This window comes from Phycodurus eques, chromosome 7 (assembly GCF_024500275.1).
Source record: "Phycodurus eques isolate BA_2022a chromosome 7, UOR_Pequ_1.1, whole genome shotgun sequence".
Taxonomy (NCBI): domain Eukaryota; kingdom Metazoa; phylum Chordata; class Actinopteri; order Syngnathiformes; family Syngnathidae; genus Phycodurus; species Phycodurus eques.
The window spans coordinates 10,682,392-10,688,794 of NC_084531.1; the positions used below are offsets into that span (position 1 = coordinate 10,682,392).

The 6,403-nt window shown below is 40.5% G+C and overlaps 1 protein-coding gene across 1 annotated transcript in view; it reads left to right on the top strand.

Annotated features, from left to right (window-relative positions):
* The window catches only part of scn3b (sodium channel, voltage-gated, type III, beta), a 31,059-nt gene extending 28,311 nt beyond the window's left edge, over positions 1–2,748 (top strand). The window contains exon 6 of the transcript XR_009768955.1: positions 2,379–2,748. The gene's annotated coding sequence lies outside the window, so the exon portion shown is untranslated. The remainder of the gene's footprint in view (positions 1–2,378) is intronic.
* Positions 2,749–6,403: the final 3,655 nt, after the last annotated feature.

Sequence of the window (6,403 nt, forward strand, 5' to 3'; positions counted from 1 at the left end):
TGCGGAAGTCTGGATTGGCAGAGAAGTATGTTAGAATAATACAGGACATGTACGAGGGCAGCAGAACAGCCGTGAGGTGTGCTGGAGGTGTGACAGAGGAATTTAAGGTGGAGGTGGGACTGCATCAGGGATCAGCCCTGAGCCCTTTCCTGTTTGCAGTGGTGATGGATAGGCTGACAGATGAGGTTAGACTGGAATCCCCGTGGACCATGATGTTTGCAGATGACATTGTGATCTGCAGCAAAAGCAGGGAGCAGGTGGAGGAACAGTTAGAAAGATGGAGGCATGCACTGGAAAGAAGAGGAATGAAGATTAGCCGAAGTAAAACAGAACATATGTGCATGAATGAGAGGGGTCGAGGGGGAAGAGTGAGGCTACAGAGAGAAGAGATGGCAAGGGTGGAGGACTTGAAGTACTTGGGGTCAACTGGCCAGAGCAATGGCGAGTGTGGTCAGGAAGTGAAGAAACGGGTTCAAGCAGGTTGGAACGTGTAGAGGAAGGTGTCAGGTGTGTTATGTGACAGAAGAGTCTCTGCTAGGATGAAGGGCAAAGTTTATAAAACAGTGGTGAGGCCAGCCACGATGTACGGATTAGAGACAGTGGCACTGAAGAGACAACAGGAAGCAGAGCTGGAGGTGGCGGAAATGAAGATGTTGAGGTTCGCTCTCAGAGTGACCAGGTTGGATAAAATTAGAAATGAGCTCATCCGAGGGACGGCCAAGGTTCGATGTTTTGGAGACAAAGTTAGAGAGCGCAGACTTCGATGGTTTGGACACGTCCAGAGGAGAAATAGTGAGTATATTGGTGGAAGGATGATGAGGATGGAGCTGCCAGGCAAGAGAATGAGAGGAAGACCAAAGAGAAGCTTGATGGATGTCGTGAGGGAAGACATGAGGGCAGTTGGTGTTTGAGAGGAGGATGCAGGAGATGCTGTAGGCTTACATGGAAAAGGATGACCCGCTGTGGCGACCCCTAAAGGGACAAGCTGAAAGGAAAAGAAAAAGAAGACACTACAAAGACAAGATATTTAATGTTAAAAACTGATAAACTTGATTGTTTTTAGCAAATAATCATTAACTTAGAATTTAACCTAATTTAACTTTAGTCTAACCCCTACCCAATGCTGGCATCCACCTGTTCCCAATTAGCCTGTTCACCTGTGGGATGTTCCAAACAGGTGTTTGATGAGCATTCCTCAACTTTCTCTGTCTTTTTTGCCACATGTCCCAGCTTTTTCGGAACGTGTTGCAGCCATAAAATTGTAAGTTAATGATTAACACAACGTCCCAACTTCATTGGAATTGGGGTTGTACATGCCCGATGTTGAGAAGCTGTCCAGTGATGTCCAAAAACACAATTCTGTTATCGACACATTATTAGTGTCTTTTTTTTAAATCAAATGGTTTCTGATTTTTGTCAATATATATTTGGCCCGTCCACCGGGCTGCTCTCGGGTGGACCCCTGGACCCGATCCCGCCCCTCGATTGACTGGGTGGGGTCCTCTGCCTCCGCGGTGCGAGCACAACAATAACAGGACACTTCTGTCAGTCTTTGTGCATGTAAAACGGTGTCAATTCACTCGCATGCATCCGCAGGCACACACCCCTGGGACTCTTTCACTGGGTGTGGGGTCTCGCATGACATAACTCATGAATATGCAAATCGCTTGTGTATCCCCCCACTTATACTCTAGTTCTGTAGACTTTTATAATTTGCATAATTAATGCCACCACACTTAAGTTGTCCAGCCAGGTTCACGACCCTTGTCCTGCAATGGTTCTTCTCCTGTCCTTGTCCTGTTCTATCTTGTCCTGCCCTTCCCTCACAGTGTGTAGCACTACAACCCCATGCAACACTCATATTTAATGTTTCATTGTTGTAGATAATGCAATCATTTACTTCTCTCATCCTGTTTAGAATTAGTGCTTTGCCATTTGTCTTTGTTTGTGTGATCAAGTGATCGAGTGATCAAGTCGGATTCTCAATAAACCTAAATTAGAATTCTAAGAAATCACAGCGGAAGCTTAAAAACTCCACTGTGACACAGTAAAACTGTTCCGGCATAAAAGGGATACAGATTTTCCATTCTGATTGACCTCACAGCCGAACAGGACCAAAAAAAATATATTTGGAATGACACATAGGGATATTATTGTGTTTTGTTGCTCAGGTCCGAAGATGTTTTTTTTTTTTTTTTTTTTTTTACTTTGCACTGACTTACTTAGAATTTATAGAACACTAAAGAGAAGAGGATAATGCACAGAAATCGAACTTAAACTGTATTATTTTAATTTGATATACTTTACGTTTTCAAAAGGCAGCTGTTTTATTTTTATAATTGCAGGCTGCGTTTTATTACACTTTGTCTGTTTCCCAGATAACGGGGAAAAGAGAAGAGGATTGTTTGTATTAATGAGGATGAAAGAGGACTGCATTTTATTTCCATGGGGAGGTCTGAAATTACAGGAGGTATGTTCCATTTTGATCAATTTGAATCCTCAAAATAAAAATGACATTAAAAAAAAAATGTTCTTTATTATATTTGTATAATTTCATCAATGCAACGAAACACAACACATCGATAATGGAAGTTAAACTTAAAACACCATCGTACAGCAGAGTAGTCATGTGGAGCGCCATTCTCTCTAGGATGCGTTGCAGGAAAAATAAACATTTTATCATGAATGTTCATTATGTCATTTGGATAGTCGGCTAATATAGACACTCACAGCATGTGTTGCATTCATTATAGGGCTTTTAATTTTTTGCGACTCCAGAGAGATTTGTTTTTTGGGTTTTTTTTGGGGACATTTTGTGTTGCAGACCCCTGGTCTCAATAGGAGCCATGAAGATAACCTAAAGCGCTTTAAATTCTGCAGGGGCGGAGCCCGTGGGGAGGCCGGGGTTGCAAAAATCTGATTGGACCCCCCCCCCCCCAGATTGACATATCACGGCACCGCACGTCTTGTCGAAACGAACCATTTGCATTTTGAAATCAGTGATGCCTTTTGACTGCTAAAACCCTCCTGTACAGTAGTTGGCGCTATGTACCACAAAGAGTTTTGTAATCCACATTTATTAGAAGAAGAAGAATCGCCACAGAAGCGAAAGAAGATTTGCATCAAAGCCAGTCTACGACATCATTCTAAAGTAAGTTTTACGGTGGTGTCCAAACGAGTCCCTGTTTAAAAACACTTTTGTGTTCAGATAGATCGTTTTGCGAGCAGCAAACGAGTCCCTGTTTAAAAACACTTTTGTGTTCAGATAGATCGTTTTGCGAGCAGCCACGGGTGTCAAGCTAAAGTTAACATTAAGTGACCTCTCATGGCGGTAAAAACGAAAACCTATCACCCAGCGCATTTCAATAAGCAGCTCGTGCAGTGTGCCAGTCTCTCGCGCCCGCTGGCACACACAAACACGGGCACATGGGCAAGTTACATCTCATGGAGCCTCATTCCACATGAACGTGTATATTTAATTCGGGTTGCTGCTTATAATGACATGTTTCTCCAATGATTTTAGAGGAATGAAACTAGCACACAATCGGCCAGCAAGCTGTTTAATGCTTTTTTTGTTTACATGAAATATAACGTGAAGGAAGCTGGGGGATTATCCTCAACGTTTTGCCCTTTGTTATGTCTCTAAACTGTTGGTAAACTGGTATGTTTGTTCAAAAGTTTTAATACTGACATCGCTACAGTGTCAAAAGTATTGCTCTTGTATCCACCCCCCCCCCCCCCCCCCCCTTCTATGCAGCATCTTATTTCATGCATAATGTAGCGCACAACAGGCTAGCTAAAAACACTGAAGACAAACTAGTGGAGTGCTTTCAATGAAAACTTGAGGAGTTGAGGGCATCACAAAAGTGATGCTCATGAGCTTCACAAGTGGAACTTGTTTAGAAAGCATAAATACTGTAATTCAAGTGAATTCTGCCTTTTTTATTTAAATATTTTGTCTGTTTTGTTTTATTATTTGATTCAAGAAGTCTGCCTTTTTCAACTATTAAAAAAAAGAAGTTGCCTTTTTATTTACTTCATAAAAAGTGCCTTTTTATTTAATATTTCATGCTTTTCATGTTTGTTCATGTTTCATAGATATCAACTTTTCATGTTTTCAACAGTGCATAAAGGCTTTTGTATTACTGGGCTATTTTGTTGGTGAAATAATTTTTTTTGCGAAAGAATGTCAAAAATGTTGGTTGCGACTGACTAAAATTAAATTTTGGTTCCTGAGGCAAAACCAGTTGGGAACCACTGAGTAGCTGAATGTTTGAATATGAAACTTACATCTACAGTGGTCGATTTCCCCTGACATTTTTTAGGCTTTAAGTGGGGATTTGAAGTGGGGATTTGATAACATTATGCAATTGTAAGTGATGCTACAAAACTGGCCTTTTTTTTCTTTTTCATTGGGTCCATTGAGAAATGAAAAGACGGGGACAAGATATATAACTTCTTTTTAAAGAGAAGCAAGTCAGGTACCGGTAAGGTGAACAGAGAGAGTGAGAGTTAATAGCTAGTGTGTGTGTGTGTGTGTGTGTGTGTGTGAGTGGATAACTGTGTGAGCAGGTTACTGTGATTATTGAAAAAATGTTGCAGTTGTGTTTCTGTGTACATTGTGTTGTAAACATTGTTAATAAACTTTAATTCATGTGCACAAACCTCATCTTCTGTGTGCTTAGTATGAAGAGTTCAACATTTAGAGACTCAGATTGCAATTCATTGGTCGAGAAACAAATTAATTGTCATAGTTTGTGGACCCCCTGAAATAGCCTTGGCCACCCCAAGGATAAAAGTCTAGCTCCGCCACTGAAATCAAATCGAAATCATATCTTTATGTGACGATGGGTCTTTGCCTCCCTCTAGTGTAATGTGACAACAAACATGTCATCAAAAAGTTGTGATTTATTTTTTATTTATGGTTATTCCCCCCCCCCGCCCCAGTCATCATGGTGCTGATGATTGTACACTCATTTCACTCATGTTTGCTGTCATTGATTTATCGAGACCCGGCTCTTTGGGAGCCAAGTTGATAAGAGACTATTGGTGCAGGATGCCCGAGCTGTGATGATGTGGAATGTTGTATGCCGCCAGACACGCCTCATTGATTGCAGATCAATAGTCACTTTCCCGGAGCCGAGGCTCTATCTCTTGTAGCATGAAAGTGTTATGATAGACATATTGATAAATAGAAAAGTGTGCCATTATGATGCTTTGGTTTGCTTCTTCTCAATGAGATGCAACCTATTAACCACTTCTTCCTCCCGGTGTCAAATCACTGACCATACTTGGTGGAAAATATTTATTTATTTTAGCTTCACCAAATAACTTCCCTAAAATAAATGTTTGCGTGTATTCAATTAAAATTGTTTACCATTACATAGTGTTCACTTTCAATGTACACATATGCTTTACTTTTTCAGTCTGTCTATTGTTCAGAAAGCGAGTAAGACATTTTTGTGGCACTGACACATCCTTTTGTTCTTCGGGCCAATTAAGTTTTTTATTTGTTTTTATTTTGCTATATTTAAGGTACTTGACATCTGTTCCTTATGTTTAGTATGAATAACCACTATTATGCTTTTTAAGACCCGCAGCACACTGAACGACAGCAGTATGAGACTGAAGTACACCATCGCGAATAACTTACATTTGGTGACTCTTCGCCGTACAGTAAGCGAATGAGCATTGCACATCTGCCACGGCATGCTGCAACTGTGACCCTGTATCGTGTTTTGAGGTTCCTCATGCAATATACTCTACTGGATTTTTTTAAATTATTATTTTTTTTATTATTGAACCAAAACAACATGGCATGAGAAACTAGCAATAATTGAAATTAATGGAAATGCCATGAATCCGTTCCAGCCTCCCAAAAAAATAACTGAAACATTTGTAATGAGTTTTTTTAAATAAGGAACATAGCACTATGTAATATTTACTTAAAATTCATATAGTAATATCCTCCTGTACAGACGCCTCAACATTAGCATCACACACACACAACCCTCCAGTGGTTCAGTTCTTACATGTCCGGTCGCACCCAGTTTGTTCAAATGAAATCATACAAATCACATCCGTCCCCGATTTCTTCTGGTGTCCCCCACAGCTCTGTCTTTGGCACCCTGTCACCTACATCCTACCACTTGCCAATATTTTCCAAAAATTCAACTTACACTTTCACTGTTAAACGGATAACACCCAGCTCTACCTCTCCACCAAACCCACTGCCAATCTTCTTCCTTTCTCTCTTACTGACTGCTTCTCTAAACTCAAGCAGTGGTTCTCATCCAATTTTCTACAACTCAACAGTGATAAAACAAAAATTATTCTCATAAGTACCAAGTCCATGCTAGTTTTCAGCAATTTTTCCATTTCAATAGATAATTCCTCTGTTTCG